Raw genomic sequence first — 17212 nt, forward strand, 5'->3', positions numbered from 1 at the left:
TCTTCCTGCCAGTGGAAACGGGGGGGATATTGCACATGCTTGAGCTCTAGGGGGTAAATCTTGCATACTGTCTGCATGGTTCAAAATGCAGAAAGCAGCATCAGCTTAGTTAAAAAGCCAGACACACAGTTGGCAGCATCAGAAAAACTCTGCCCAGTTGGCATTCCAGGGAGTGTCACAGCATGAAGGAAAAGACAGGATGAGGCTCCCTTTATACAGGGTTGAAGATGACAGTGGTGGGCTATATAAAGGAGACTAAAATGAGTCATCAAAAGAATCATGTTGGGGAGGTGACAGGAAAGACAGCAGAGGGTGGAGGTGTCTTGGGAAAAACAAAGCCCCAATTCCAGCCGGGAAGCCTGAACCCTTGGAAGGAGAAGGCAGGCATTTTGGAGCACATACAAACAGGCTCAAAGGACAAGCTGTGGTGGTAGATAATGGTGTGAATTTCTTCTCTCAGTTGAGAACTGCAGACACAAGGGTTCCTGAAGCAAGTTATCTGTTCCAGCTTGGCTTGTCCAAGCCCACACCCAGGCAAGCTAAATTTAAAGGCTGCACTTTAAGGTGTTTTTTCTATTGCTTAAACAAACAGTATTTTGTTTGAATGCCATGATGGGGCCTGAATCTGCCACCCTGACTCCTCATGTAGTTCACTGATTGCAAAGAGTAAGGAACAAGGTACCACTTCACAGGAGTAAGGGCAGCAGAATCTGGCCCATAATTTTGGATTTGACTGCTGACTTTGGTTACAAGTGCTAATTGAACCTAGGCTCAAAAATATTTTCTACCTTTAGAGAAAAAAAAATAGATAATAATTGGATAGCACTGGTTCCAAGGAACCTAATGTCAAAAAGGAGGATACAATATCCAGACCACAGACAGCAAACTCAGGGAGGAGTCATCTGTGCCAGCATAGAGTGATTCCCTCAGAGTGTTAGAACACAGGGTATATCTTTACAACACAGCTAACCGGGACTCTTACCTGGTTTTTATCTTAACTCCCCTGTTGTCCACACTACACAATCTCTGACCCAGGAAGTGTTTTAAACTCAGTCTAGCTTACCTGGCTGGGGTTATAGATTAGAACCCAGAACCCGTGGCCTGGAAATCACCCACTTTACAATGGGGATGCAGGCTAAATCATGTGTGTGCTGACTCCTCCACTGCTGTATTTTCTGATGCACCAGATTTGGTTCATTGAGCGCCAGTCCCACATCTTTCTTATCATAGAATCATAGAATCAAAAGGTTGGAAGGGACCTCATGAGGTCATCTAGTCCAACCCCCTGCTAAAGGCAGGACCATTTTCCCTAAATAATCCCAGCCAGGGTGCGGTCTAGCCGGACTTTAAATAGCTCTAAAGATGGAGATTCTACCACCTCCCTAGGTAACCCATTCCAATACTTCACCACTCTCCTAGTCAGAAAGTTTTTTCTAATATCCAGCCTCGACTTCCGCAACTGCAACTTCAAACCATTGCTCCTTGTTCTGTCCTCCATCACCACTGAGAACAGCCTAGCTCCCTCCTCCTTGGAGCATCCCTTCAAGTAGTTGAAGGTTGCTATCAAATCCCCCCTTAGTCTTCTCTTCTGCAGGCTAAATAAGCCCAGTTCCTTCAGTCTCTCTTCATAAGTCATGTGCTCTAGTCCTCTAATCATTTTTGTTGCCCTCCGCTGGACTCTCTCCAATTGTTCCACGTCCTTTTTGTAGTGTGGCGCCCAAAACTGGACACAATATTCCAGATGCGGCCTCACCAGTGCCGAATAGAGGGGAATAATCACATCCCTCGATCTGCTGGCAACACTCCTACTAATACAGCCCAGTATGCTATTAGCCTTTTTGGCTACAAGAGCACACTGTAGGCTCATGTTCAACTTTCCATCTACCGTAACCCCAAGATCCTTTTCTTCAGCACTGCTCCTTAGCCAAACAGTCCCCAGCCTGTAGCAGTGCATGGGGTTTTTCTGTCCTAAGTGCAGGACTTTGCACTTGTCCTTGTTGAACTTCATGAGGTTTCTTGTGGCCCACTTCTCCAATTTGTCTAAGTCTCCCTGAATCCTATCCCTGCCCTCCAGCGTGTCCACCACTCCCCCCAACTTGGTGTCATCTGCAAATTTACTTAATGTGCAATCTATCCCATCATCAAGATCATTAATGAAGACATTGAATAGAACGGGCCCTAAGACAGACCCCTGGGGCACACCACTTGTTACTGGTTGCCAACTAGAGAGTGTGCCATTGATACCTACCCGCTGAACCCGTTGATTCAACCAGTTTTCTATCCACTTCACAGTCCATTCCTCCAACCCATACTTCCTTAGTTTGCTGATGAGAATGCTGTGGGAAACCGTGTCAAAAGCCTTACTAAAGTCAAGGTATACAACATCAACAGCTTTGCCCCCATCCACAAGTCCAGTCATCTCATCATAGAAAGCAATCAGGTTGGTCAGGCATGATTTACCCTTGGTGAATCCATGCTGACTGCTTCTGATCACCTTGTTTTCCTCTAAGTGTTTCAGGATGGATTCCTTCAGCACCTGCTCCATGATTTTTCCAGAGATTGAGGTGAGACTGATTGGTCTGTAGTTCCCTGGATCTTCCTTTTTCCCTTTCTTAAAGATAGGTACTATATTTGCTTTCTTCCAGTCCTTCTTCTTGTTTCCAGGCATGATATTAACACAGTCTCTGAATTATATCCAGTAGGCCTTTTTGTTTGTTCTAATTCTGTCTTTCCTTTTGTGCCTTTGCCCATCTACATTTGTTGTCATAGGTTATTGTGACAATTTATGAACTTTCACTCACTTTTCACAGTTGAGATCACAATTAGGATAAATGTGTAGGCCCAATTATCACAACGTAATCCCTCTCTTTTATGAACCTATTCCAGCTAGGATTGGACATTTGTCCATACAGTCACAATTGCAAACAAAGAGAGATCTTCCTAGGGCTAGAAAATGTGCTTGGGAGCATGAAGTCCTGGATTCTATTCCCAGCTCTTCGTGGATTTCTTCTGCAACTTTATTACCCTGGGGGGTGGGGGGCATTCACTTTCTTGCAGCCAGCCTTCAAGCTGTTTACTGCCAATACCTTAGATTTTGGTTTTTTGATCAAAGCAAAACTAGTGAAAACATAATTCACTCCAACTGTTTGTCTCTTGCTATGTGCTCTCAAACATATGTGACATATTTCTAGGGACCTGGAAACTTGTGTCCAGTGAAAACTTTGAGGGTTATATGAAAGCATGGGGTAAGACATGGGTGTGAGTTCAATGTCTCTCACTTTCTTTTTAAAAGTTAATGTTGGTTTTAAGGTCTGCTCTTGGCTGTAATGAAAATTAACAACCTCTTGCTGCCTCTGGGACTCTCTGCTCTGCAGCTCATTAGTGAGGGGGAATGAAGCTTTATTCCTGTTGACTAGAAATAGTGGTTTCAGGATAACTGGTTAAAACATTTTTGGAAGCAAATACTTGAGGGTGGGATTTTAGAAGTCAAAGTGGGACTATCTGAACCTTCTTGTCTCTTTTAGTTCTCACAACTATCTGTGGAAGGGGCTGGTGGGAATTCATTCTTGTGTGTGGGGGGGGAGGGTTAGTGCTTCAGAAAAGACTTCATCTGAGCATGAAAAATGGGCACACAAATGTTCACTAAAACCTGTTTTTCTTAATTATGAAAAAGCTAAAAACTTGAAGACCTACATTCCAGAAACTGGTAACACTAAAATCTTCTGGCAATTTATCTTGGCCTTATGGGGCTCAAATGATCTCTCTGGCATTGTTACTAGGACTGATGAGTTGGCAATGTATGGCTTGAGACAGTAGATGGTGTGGGGCCCTTACTGGAAAGAAAGGGGAAGGAGGATGAGGGGGTTCAGTAAGAGAGAAGCTAACCTTGATTTGGCTTTAAATCTGCAAAACTTCACTGGCCATGGTTTGGTTTTGCAAAATGTATGCTGACTAGTCAGTCCCCATCTTCTCCAAACCACCAAAATCTAAGGGAGGGAGCAAGTAGGAGCTTTCCTAAATAGTTCAAAGCTGGGCTAGATGGGAAACTTCTTCTGTGCCTTGTAGGAAAACACTAAAGCAAGGAACTGGTTTAACACATTGTAAGCTAGCACCATTGCCTGCGGCTTTGTGCTCCTGTGGGATGGCTCAGTGTGTAGGAGGAACAGCTTGCAGATAGCGGCAGTCACAGGGGCTTCATCACAACTATTGATTTGAATGAACAACCTCAAGTAGCTGTGTGGGAAGGAAAGCAGTCCTGTTGAGTGAATGCTAATGTTGGGGACTGGCAAGCACTAGATATCTCTATTTACTCAATATTCTGTAATCAAGTTGGAAAGTAGAAATACAGAGTCTTTAACATTTCACCCACTGCTATTCATCAGGTCAGTTTTTAACTTTCCTGTAGGACACTCTTTACCTCCAGGGTTCTGCACCACTATCCATCATTGTAGTACCTGAGGGATTGCACAAAATCAGGAAGAAGCAGTCTTCTGATAATTTCCTTTCTGAGCTATATGGTAACGTCTTTCCCGAGTTTCAGTTCTGGAGAAACAAAAAGGCAAATCTGTAGCAACTTGCTACAAATCACGTGTGGTGTATAGTAAGCACTAAGAAGGTGGTTTGTTTGGAATGAAGGTCTAGCTACCTGGCCTGTGTCAGACTTTCCACAGTTATTCTTGAAAAGGAAACCTGCAACAAAGCCTCATTTCCTCACCTATTTAATTAAACATGAGGAAAAGCTAGTGAGGCAGCTGTAGAGTATGTTCCTCCGAGCTAGGCAGAAGGAACCATCCCATTGCACTACATCCCAGAGACCAATTCTTGAACTACCTAAACAAATGTGAACTTTAAATCTCCTGCACACTGGTGCTTCTTATCTAAATCTTCAGTTAATTTGCTGGGTACAGGAACCAGATCACAAGTTTAAGGCCCAGTCCCCCTTGAGTAAAATTGTGATTAGTCCTAGTTCTTTAATAGTTACTGAATCGCTGCTGGTAAGGCATGAGGTAACAAGAACTCAACTCACCAGTATACTCTATTTTCCATAATTTGAGGGTAAAGGCACTGGTAACTCACATTCAGATTCATATGAATTCTACACTGTTTGAGAAAAGGACCACCCTAAACCTCCACCCCGATAGCCAGTAAGGGTTGACGAAAGCCGTGGGAGCAATGATGCTTCCAAAAGATCTTTCTTCAAAAAGACAAACTAAATGAACTGTCAAAGCAGTGGCTTCTGTGTTTAATTAAGTCCAAGGGGAATTAGGCCTCATGAAGAGGCAAGGATGAGGGAATAGAAAGATGTTTTGAGGTTAAGTACAAAGTAAGGAGATAATAGTTCCTTCCTCTATTTCTGTTCTCAAAGTGGCCCACTTCCCTACTCCTTCTCTCCTGATATAGACCATGGAGAAGGCCACTCCTTGGTGGAAGTAAGGCTTTTGGAAAGTGGGTCGCTGTCACTCACTTATGGTAGTGCTCAATGTGCTTATCAGTCATCCCTGAAAATGGCTTTGCCCTGTGGAGCTCCCTATCTAAGGACAGGTCTACACTTAAACCGCTGTGTCGGCACAGCTGCACTTTAATGAAGATGCTCTAAGTGAACAGGCGAGAACTGTCCTGTTGGTGCAGTTAATCCGCCTCCCTGAGAGGTAGTAGCTTTTCCTGCCAACATAGTGCTGTCTTTAGATCAGTGATCGCTCATGGGGGTGGATTATTCATACCCTTGAGCAACCCTTGTAGGGAGAGAGAGCTTGGTGGTTTGAGCATTGGCCTGTTAAACCTAGGGTTGTGAGTTCAATCCTTGAGAGGGCCACTTAGGGCAAAAATTAGTACTTGGTCTTGCTAGTGAAGGCAGAGGGCTGGACTCAATGACCTTTCAAGGTTCTCTTCCAGCTCTAGGAGATAGCTATATCTCCAGTTATTAAATTAAATGTAGCTATAGCAAAGTAATTCTGTAGTGGTGACCAGGGAGGGTAAGGGGATCAAAGTGGGAAGAATGTGGCTATGTGGATTTGCTGTTAACAGCACAACACACTGTTAAACTGAATTCTTTCTTTGGGGCAGCTGCAGGTGCAAATGTCCTAGTCTTACAGTGTGCTAGAGATGTGCCTCTTGAATTGTGGTCTCAGTGTAATTTGTTAGCTGGAGCTGTAAAAGACTCACTGGTAACATCTCCTGTATTTCATAACCCATCCCCAGAGTGCTTGCAGCAGCAGAGGTGAATCTCTGATGTGGTTAACCAAAGAGGATTTCAATTTACTGTGTAGCCCATAATTGACTTGATTTTCCCCCAAAATAACTAAAACATTTTAAAAACATGCCTTAAACTATGCTTAAGGAGATGGGCAGGGTTTTCTGGGTTGTTGAGCATAACAAAAGAGCGGAGTTGTTGCTAGGATGGGGTGGGCAAACTACAGCCTGTGGGCCACATCCAGCCCACGGGACCATCCTGCCCAGCCCCCAAGCGCCTGGCCCAGGAGGCTAGCCCCGGCTACTCCTCCTTCCTCACAGTCTCAGCTTGCTCCCTCCGCCACCGGTGCAATGCTCTGGATGGTGGGATTGTGAGCTCCTGGGGCAGCGCAGCTGCCGAGTGGGGCCTGACCTAGTCTCTGTGCTGCATGGTGGCAGCAGCTGTAGTGCGACCAGCCACCAGTGCTAGCTGTTCCTACTCCACTGATTCCTGGCCTTGCCCAGCCATTGCCAGTTTCCCCCCTGGATCCTCATCTGATCTGTTTTCCCCACTCCCATTAGCCCCTTGTCCTCTCTCTGTTTCCCTCATTACTCCCAATCACATTGCCTTGCTAATCCTGGTGTCCATCCAGGATCCCATTCTCCCCTCCCTGTTCAGCCCCAACCCCCAATACTTAGCCCTAGTTTCCTTCTCCCTCTTTGCTAGCCTCCAGTCCCAGTCTCCCCAAATCCCAGGGTCCTTGTCCCAATATCCTCTCCCCCAGCTCCTCAGTCTGACTGTTGTCCCCTCTGCATTAATCATGCAGCTTCCTCCTCAATGCTACAGTGTCAGCAGTGGGAGCACTGAGTGCACAAGGGAGACAGTCTCCCAGTTTTCAGTTCTGGTGCCTAGACTCAGACCTGCGATTGCTGGGCAAGTTCTGCTCAGCCTCCTGCAGCCCTGGGCTGGAGCATGCTCAATGTGGATGGAATTATTGAGGAATTTAGCTCTGAAGGTCTAGCAAAACTCTACAGAGCACATGTGAACTGTGATTGTCAAAGATTTATAACCTGGCCAAAGTTGGGTGGATTTGCACAGAGATGGCAAAAAATGACACATTCTTAGCACAATGGCCAACCAGTCCCTCCCCCCACCACATGCACATTTCTGCTCCAGCAAACGGGGCAGTAAAACTTGTCAAAGAAAAGGTTGCTAGAGTTTTTTAACTTGGATAAAACAACATATTTTTTTTCTGTAACCTCGTCCGAAAGGTCTGAATGTTTTTGGCTGAAATTTTCCAAAAAAAAATTCAGCCTGAGCAGACATCTGCCATGGAAAATTTCAGCCCAAACAGTAATGAGCAACTAAAAATGGGACTTACTTTATAATTGGAAGAGTCAGATAATGTTAATAATAGGTGGTGCTATCAGCCCACCTATAACATGTAAAGGAGAGAATCGTTTTCTCAAATGAAGGACTGTGACAGTCTTGAAGAACTGTGATAGTCTTAAAGGGGCATGTGGATGCTCAGAAAGTGTATCTACTTGAGGAAATATGGTAGTCACATTGTTCTGGACACCATGACTCCATCTGTATTAGGGACACAGAATATGAAACGCTAGCATAGCCCTAGCCCTCTCCTGGGTGGTTCTTACCTACCTCTGGCAGATACCGGAGGGAGTCTGTCTCTTTTTACACGTCTATAGCTTGCCAGGCTAATAGAGTAGGGCCTTCAAATCTGACCCAAACCTGATATGACCTGACTACATTTGTTGGGATTGGGAAGGATCAGAAAATAACCTGACCCTATTGGGCTCGGGTCATCTCTGATCAACTCTTCCTGCCTGTGGGGTTGGTGTGGTGGCGGCTGCCTGTCCAGGTCCTGCCAGTTGCTGCCTTGCTGTGCTGCATGTGTTGAGGAGTGAGTGTGCTGACGAGTCTCCCTCCACAGCACACACAGTGCAGAGAGGCAGTGGCAGGATTGGGGCATGCAACTGCTACCTTGCCCATCTCATGGGCAGGAGGTGGCTAGAGATGGATTGTGGGCACAGGGCATGGGGAAGAGGAAGCCCACAGCAGGCCAAGCCCCAAGGATGAGGTGGCAGCTTTGATATGGTTCTAGGGGAAAGTGTTGGGTCCAAATTGGGCTGGATTTGAAAAGGCTCAACGCCCTTGGATCGGATTCAGGTCGGCTCTGTCCAGGTTGGGTTCAGATCTAGGATCCTTTAAAATTAGGCTCAAGCAGACCTCAGTAATACAGCATCACTGAAATCAACTGCGTTGCATACATTTTTATATGTGGAATAGTTCTTTAAATTCTTTGAATGATTCCAAAAGAGTAAAGCCAATGTGTTTGTGCTGGAGGGGATTGTGGCTCCTCTCCTGATTTAGGCCCCATTCCTGCCAGTAAAATTACCCACATGCATAGGAATTCGAAGGATCAGATCTTTAGTGTCTGTGCCATAGGAACACAGCAGATTTTTCCAGCACATCACTACTTGCTTGTCATCCCTGAATCAAGACCCTCAGCCCACAGGCCAACAAGTGTGACCTAGTTTTGTCTGCACCTCCTTAGTAAGAAGGAGTTTTCCAGGAACAAAGCAGTCCTGATTTTACCCTTGAACATCAGGTCTTTTGCAGAAACACTACATAAACAGAGCTGTCAGTTCTATCAGTTGTAATCCACCCCCACTGGATCTCACCTCAGACAGAAGGTTCTTAAGGAGTCACCCCTACAAATTAGCTTCTCCCAAAGCAATTTGTTCCTTGGGGAGCCCAAATGATGGATAATAACTTCAGAGGAACCTTGCCGTTGATACTATGGTCAACAAGACATGACATTCAGGATGAAACCCGGGGCTAGGACTGAACTCCTTCCCTTCTGTTCAAAGAGCGCAGGTGCTAACATGTGAACTAAAGTAACCACTAGGTGGCAGCACTATAGATAGAGCCTATGCCAGTTTTATTATTATTATTTCTTATTAAAGTGACCACATTCACAAAATTCGGGGGGAAAACCCAACACAGAAAAAATAAAACTGTCATTACTCCCCATGAGGGTTATCACCAGTCCATGTTTCCCAAGATCTTCCCTTTTTTGTGGTAGTTGCCTGGGAAATCTGTAAAGGTACTCAGTCCCACTGCCAATTTTATGGGCTCAGAACATTCCTTGATGTCCCATTTTTTTGTATCTCAGAGGTGGCAACCCTACTCCCCACCCTTTCGAGAAGCCAGTTTCTCACACTCATCCTCGTCCCTCACCTTAGGGGTTGGTGCTGCCACCAGCTGGGTTCCACTGCTGCAGCCTAGGTGGTGGTTCTGCTAATGCTGGCCTGGTGATGGTGCCACTGGCTGGGGTTTGGTGATGGTCAAGTTGTAGGGGTGATCTGGTGCCACTGCAATGGTCCTCTGCCTGCTGCTGCTGCTCTCCCAATAGGCAGGGGATGGGGAGTATGGCTTCCCACGGCTTGAAGCAGTGCCCTCTGCTAGGTAAAGGAGTGAGGAGAGATGTTGTGCATAAAATGGGACACTCTCAGTTGTCCTCTTCAAGATGCAAATTTCCAGAACAGAGTTAAGACCATTGAAAAAGTGGAACTGTCCGGGCGGGGTGGGGGCGGGGGGGAGCAAGACGTTTGGTCAGTTCATTTATTATTTGAATTACAGGGGTCCAAACCAACAACAGCTCCTACAGCAGAATTGCAGCACCACCCTTATCAGAATAAACTCAGCCCATTCTATATAATCCACCTATATGACGGTGTGTAGGTTCTGTGTGATAGTTTAACTATAGGCTTTCAATGTACTACTTAGCATGGAACTGCAATTGATGAGACTTCTGTGCTTTAGTGAACTTCAGGATGTTCATTAATTAGAGTCCCCCTGGTACCTCACTGGAACAGGGCAGCTGGTTAGAGCAGTAGCTGAGCAGCTGCATCCATAACATCAGCAAATTTAAGACTCAATTGAGGCACCTGATTTGTAAAGTTTGATGCTTATTCAGTGGTGTGAATTCACCCTGGAACCAGTGGAACAGGCACGTCTACAGTGTGAATGTTCTGCTGTACCTTTTCTGCTCCAGTGCATTGGGGTCAGTGTTCTCTAGTGCCACCTACTGCTGGAGCTGGAGAATCAGCACTTAATAGGTCAGAGGAATGTACCAAATGTCAGCAAGCTGCACGGGTGGGAAAAGGCTGAAACTCTTGTTTTAAATGTCAAATGTTTTTTGTTTGTGAGCTGAGACTGAATACACATGGTGTACCATTTAGCTCACTGGACAACTGTGAATATAAAACTCTGTGCTACTAATATTTGGTTTCTATGTCTCAAAGGTGTTTTAACCCTGCTCAGGGAGGGTAACTCACTTTGTGCGGACCCCTGCATAGGTAAGATGTGTGATTCTGGAGAGTTGAGCAGGGCATTTTCAAGTAAGGTGTGTTTAGAACTGGTTTGCTAGAACATAGGAATTCTAGATCGCGGCATCCATCTGCGGATCTGAAAGCACATTACCAAGAGGAGTGAATTTAGCTATGCAGTCACTGTGAGGAAGGTATGTATTGTCCCCATTTTAGAGAAGGACCAGAACTACAGAGGGCCACGTTGTGAATGCCTTGTGGTGGGAGCAGGCACCACGCATGCAAATGTTTCCATTGATGTCAGTGAGACACTTTGTGTAAGTAATCACACAGCAATGTGAGTAAGGGACTCACAATGTGGTCCCGAGAAATTAATGAGACTAATATGGCCCTAATTTGGGGTGATTCCCCAACTTCAGACTCCTGAGCCCTGATTTTCTGAGATGCTGAGCAGTCACAGTCCGATGGGCTTCAGATTGCATTGTAAGTGCCTAGCATCTTTGAAAAACCAAGGCACCCAGAAATAGCCACCACTTCTGAAAATGTGGGATAAAGAGATTAACACAGGGCACCCAGGGTACTGCTGTGATAGAACCTGGGTCTCATGACTCCAAGGGCTTTGGAAAACAGGATCAGGGCCAAAGCAAAATGTGTACATTTCAGCTTTTCTAGTTATTTTGCTTTAAAGAAGCTAAATGTTTTGTGCAGCATGGCTGGGGGAAAAGTCATGCAGCTGCAGTCTCAGCAACGCTATCACAAGCTGTTTTTTGCGCCTTTTAAGATTATGCATTTGGAAATACAGCATGTTATGTGTTTGATATCTTGGTTTTATTTCTCAACAGATGATGTGGGAGTAAAGATCCCTGCTTATGCCTGGGTGAACTCTGGTCCTGAGCAGAAGCCTGATCTCTGATACCTGTTCCACTATGAACCTGTTTCATCCTCTGTGGAGTGCTGGTATGGTATTCCAAGAAACACTTCAGCTATTTTACCCCATGGCAGTTGCTGTGGATAAAGCATCTATGCAGGGCCGGTGCAAGGATGTTTCGCGCCCTAGGTGAAATTTCCACCTTGCACCCTCCCCTGTCCCGAAGCCCCACCCTGGGGCACTCCCCCCCCTACAGCAGCTCTCCCCCTCCGCCCTGAGGCACCACGCCACCGCGGTCGCTGCCAAAGAAAATGACGCCCTCCCAAATCCTAGTGCCCTAGGCAACCGCCTAGGTCGCCTAAATGGTTGCACTGGCCCTGCATCTATGATACTAATGAAACTGCAATCAGTTTGCATATCATTTTTTTCTCCTAATTGTGAAAATGGAGACTTTTTATTTTAATGCCATGGTCCATTTTCATTAACTGTTATTAAAAAGTCACTGTGTCCCAACTAATTACCCCATCAGTGATAGCTGTGTCTGAAAATGCTGGTTTTCCAGTTGCTTCTGCTGGACTCAAGCATGCTATATTTCCATGTACATGTTAATTCTGGAAGCCTATATCAACTCTCTTCTATTTCCAGTGTTCCTGGCAGTTGAAATGTTGTATCACCAGACAGAAGACTCAATAAATGTAATATGTAATTAAAGTTATTGGGACAAATTCTATCAGTTACACTAGTGCAGCCCAACTGACTTTAAGTTAGCATGGGTGTAACTGACAAGAGATTTGAATCTATTAACTGTAGTGTGGACATTAATGAGATATTATATAGATGGTATGTTTCCTAATTATTTTTGATCCTAAATTACTATCATAGTACACAGTCAGATGAGCCAATTCCTTGCTAACTTCCAGTTCTCTGGCCCAATTCTCTTTCCCTGGCATTGTGGTAATCTGGTTTCTAGCACCAGTGCAGCTCTTCTTCAGACTCAGGGGTTCTCAAATGGGGAGTTGGGACCCCTCAGGGGGTCACAAGGTTATTACATGAGGGGTCGTGAGCTGTCAATCTTGACCCCAACCCTGTTTTTCCTCCAGCATTTATGATGGTGTTAAATATATAAAAAAGTATCCTGAATTTATAAGGGAGGTCGCACTCAGAGGCTTGCGATGTGAAAGGGGTCACCAGTACAAAAGTTTGAGAGCCACTGTCTAATCTATGACTCCTGTTTCCTCTCCCCAGTTTAGTTCACCTCTTTCATTGACTCCCCAGTATATCCAGACTTGTGCCCCAGCAAGTCCCAACTTCTTCCCAGCTGAAGTAATCCTTTCTCCCTTAACTATCTTGCTGAATTGTCCCCCACTGTTATGTATGTGATAGCGTGGCACAGGGCCTTGCAAATTAGAGGTGATTCATCCCTCACCCCACAGCTACTTTTGGATTTCAGCAGAACACACTGTTCTGCTGAATTGGAGATTTATTACTGCTGCTTTTAAAAATGCTCCCGTCCCCCTTTCCAGCTGATCAGGAAAACTTTAGCCCCCAGGTTGTTTTTCTAGTTTTCTATTGTGGTTTCTTCAAACTCTTATGCCAGTTTGAAGGACAGATTGTCCAGGCTGAGAACACCTTTGAAACGCTATTCTCCTCAGTGAGCCAGTCCTTGCTGATGGTCACAGTGGGTCTCCCCAGGCAATCCAGTTTTCCTGTACTACCTTGTTGGAAAGGAATGTTTCACAGACAGAGGCATTCTCTAGCCCAATTTATATAGAGACCGTTGAAGTCAATGTGAGTCTTTCTTTGTCTTCAGTGGGTTTGGGGTCAGGCCCATAATGAGAAGCCAAAGTATAATTGACTAAAAACCCTTTCCTTCTTGAGGTGTGAAATCTTTAATGGAAATCAGACATGGCCCTATCTCTCACTTCACAGCCCTAATGAGCGTGTAGTTCAGCAAGCAGGCTTTAAAACTCCGTGAGAATTTCCCAGTGGTATTAATTTATCTGCATTTAAGAAATGAACATGGTTTATTGTAACAAACTACTCACGACAAAAGATATGTAAGAGGGGAAAATGTATGTCCACTTTTGCAAAGTCTAGAAGCATCTCTGGAGCATCTGTATGTCAGTAATATTACACATACAGAAACGAGGCTCTTGAAATAAGTGTTTGATTAAAAACATAACAGTTGGAAAAGAAAGCCAGAAAATGAAGATTTAAACCAGACACTACCAGAAGCTTTGCATAGGCCCATTAGTGCTCCTCTCTCTCTCTCTCTCAGACACACACCAAGTTTGGGTGAGGCAGGAGCAAAGGAATTGATTTAATTCAAAAACAGTTTAAACTTTGTAAATTGGATGGGATGGTAGAAACTAGATCCACTGTTACATTTGGCATATGGCTTCTGGCAGCACAAACAATGAACTAGAGGTTGGTTAAGTGATGTAGCCACTGTATTACAGCAGCATTATCTAGAGATGTCAAGCACATCCATCTACTATCAAGATGATAAAGAGAGCAGTGCATCATCAGATGGCATGCTATTTGTTCTGGAGCTCCAGGGGGGCAGGATGGGGAGCTCAAGTAGCTTAACAGTAAAGATATAAGTTAAACTGCCCATGACCCCAACATATCCTGTTGTCACAAAGAAGGATCTTTTGGCTCATATGGTTGCCTAGAGGGCGTGCAAGAGCATATGCAGAGACATTAGAGGCTGCAGATGTGAGTTGTCTGTCTGTCAAGAAATGCTACATCAATGCAAAATATAGTCCTGAGCCTCCTGTTGCTGCCATGCCTTAGAAAGTTTTTCCCGAGGTACTGTCTGGGAAGCTCAATGGCTTCAAAAAAGTGGTCACATTTTCTGGCATTTTGGATGTGGCTTTGAGATGAAATTGTGATGTAAGCTGTCTTGGTGGTTGACTCTGCGCAACAATGCAGCCCTGGCTCTGCCCTCACACCTAATTGCTGGGGCAGCAATGGGGTATAGGGGCGGAAGGGTGGAGATGTGAGTGGTCTGGGTTGCACTAGTTGATACGAAGGCCATAGTTGATACTTGAGTCCGGCTTGCCACAATGATGACTGAAGAGCCAAGCTGCCGCACAGTATTCCATGGATACAATCAGGGGTGGCTCTATGGTTTTTGCTGCCCTAAGCATGGCAGTCAGGCAGCCTTCAGCGGTGGCTCTATGGGTGATCTGCCAGACACGCACCTTCAGCGTACCCGCCGCCAAATTGCCGCTGAAGCTACGGGACTGGCAGACCTCCCACAGAAACACCGCCAAAGTCTGCCTGACTGGTGCCCTCACGGCGACTGGCACGGCACCCCCTGCTCACCCCTGGCTTGCTGCCCCAGGCACTCGCTTGCTGCGCTAGTGCCTGGAGCCGCCCCTGGATACAATAATTATGGGACTGGTAGATGTCCGTCAGATTGCAGCACTGCCACCGTACAAGTTGCTGACAAGGCTGCAGAGAAATGGGATTCCTGACTGAATTTTAGCGTGTTTGCTTTCTGTGTTGTTGAAAGGACAGACAGCTGTCGAGCTTTATTTCCAAATAAGTAAGTTATGGTTAAAAAAAACAATTGGCTGATTTCTTGGGAGGATCTCTAGCTGCCAATGTCATTGTTACTTAGATTAGGTAAATTTTTATCTCGCTCATTTTGGTCCCCACTTTTAAATGTGACCTCTAGCACAAGATTTATATTTTTGATGGGTGATAGAGTTTGAGACTACAAAATCGTAGGGCATTTACTGTGATTAGCTCTGCTTTCAGTATTGTGGCTAAGGAAATAAAAGTGCTGATGACTGGAATCTGATTCCTTACACTGTTTTATCCCTACACTATCTGTCACTAGTCGGCCTTGAGTATTAAATATTCAAGCCATTTTTAAAGAGAAGCTGTCAGGATTTACATGTCTCATGCCTTCTTTTTTCTCCATGGTAGCAGCAGCTGTTCTTGTCAATGCCCAGCAAACTCCCACAACTCCTGAGCTCTTCCTGGGAACTTGGAAACTCGTCTCCAGTGAAAACTTTGAGGAATACATGAAAGAACTGGGTGAGACATTATTATTTTGATAGGGGACTGGAAATGTGTCTGCCTTCAGAGAGAAGGTGCTGAGTCTGTCCTTTGCTTCTCTGAAGTGGCAAAGCTGTACTTGGTGTACATCCAGAGAAGGGCTGGAAGGAAAGGTGACTAACTTACCTTCACATTGTGTTGATCCTGGGGCCATCAGGCACTGGCCTGGTCCGTAGCACAGGTTTGAGCAGCCTGCAGGCTGCTGTATCTTGCACTTGTTGTAAATAACTCCCACAGGTACGGCACCTGATGATGGGGCCAGCTGTAGGGACTCTTTAGCTATAATCACCATGATATATTTCAAGGACAAAGTAAAAGGGGGAGTTATGTTGGATTTTATCAGTGGTATAAGTAGGGCGGTCCAGTCTGGTCCGCCATACAAGTAAGCTATTTTTAGCTAGTATGGCATATGGAAAGGGACAGGAGTAGCAGAACGTCAGGCCACCAGGCAGCCCTATGCCAGAAGCTCCTCCAGCGTGGCTGTACTGCCCCCAGCCCTTCCACACAGCTGCACGCCTGTGTCTCCTATCCAGGGTTTGTACAGCAGCCCTGCCAGAGGACAGGGCTGGGATGGTACAGGTGCGCTGGAGGAGCTGCTGGTGTGGGACTGCCAGTGCTCCTGTCACCACAACGGTTCCTGGGAGAGCCCTGTGGTTCAAGGCTCTCCCAGGAAGTGCAGCGGTGAAAGGAGCAGAACCCCACACCGGCAGCTCCTCCTGCACGGCTGTACCGTCCCAGCCGCCCCTCCCGGCTCTGTCCTCTGGCGGGGCTGTTCTACTGACCCTGGACAGGACTCAGGAGACGCAGCCGCGTGGAAGGGCTGGGGGCAAGGCTGCGGGCTGTACAGCCGCACCAGAGGAGCTACCGGCATGGGGCTTGGTTGCCAGCAGGTTTGAAAAAAAAATTCTTTGCTGTCAGAGGGAGCTAGTTTGGAGCTCTTCTGCTGGCAGTTCCCAAAGCAGATATGACTGAACTGGCTATTGTTCCAGAGAGCAAGCCCTCTTCTCTTAGCAGCCCACACAGCAGCTGTGCCATGTCCACCCACTGGGAGTGCTTTTCCCTGCAAGTAACATGGGATGGATCATGGGGAGGGAAGAGGACAGGACAGAACCCTAGACTGGGGTCACGTCAGGAGTCATGCCTCCTACAGCCCCAGCATTAGCTGGTGCAGCGTACCGGTAAGAAATGAATTCTACTTGCACTACTGGATCTTATCAAGCTCTGCTAAAGTCAACATCCTGTATTAAGAGGAAAGGGAAATCTAGGTTTCTGTCACTCAGAAACAGGAAGCAAATAGAGTGCTCTTCAGTGACAGAGCAGAACTTTCTGGAAAAAGTTAGGGATGAAGATGGGCCAGACAGCACCAAAGGCAATATCATAATTATCTGTTTAATACTCAAGCTACTGCTGATGGCTAAGTAATACTCCCATATCATGCACTTTCTCTGTATCAGAAAGGGGTGTGGAATGAGATTTTCTCCAACTCTTGTGTTATTGCTCCATCCCTGTTAGAGGTCTAGAATGCACCAATGGAACTGTTACATACTGGAAACTCAAAAGCGTGTCTCTTTCACCAGCAGAAGTTAGTCCAGTAAAAATTACCTCACCCACCTTGTCTCTAATAAAAGATGACACACAGTCCATTCCTATAGTAGGAGACCAGTGTTGTACCTAAATTGAGAGGCACTGGGGCCATCTAGGAAGTTACAGGCCAACAACCCTTACTTCAGCATCTGGCAAGGTGAGCACCGG

This window comes from Chelonoidis abingdonii, chromosome 2 (genome assembly GCF_003597395.2).
Source record: "Chelonoidis abingdonii isolate Lonesome George chromosome 2, CheloAbing_2.0, whole genome shotgun sequence".
Taxonomy (NCBI): Eukaryota; Metazoa; Chordata; order Testudines; family Testudinidae; genus Chelonoidis; species Chelonoidis abingdonii.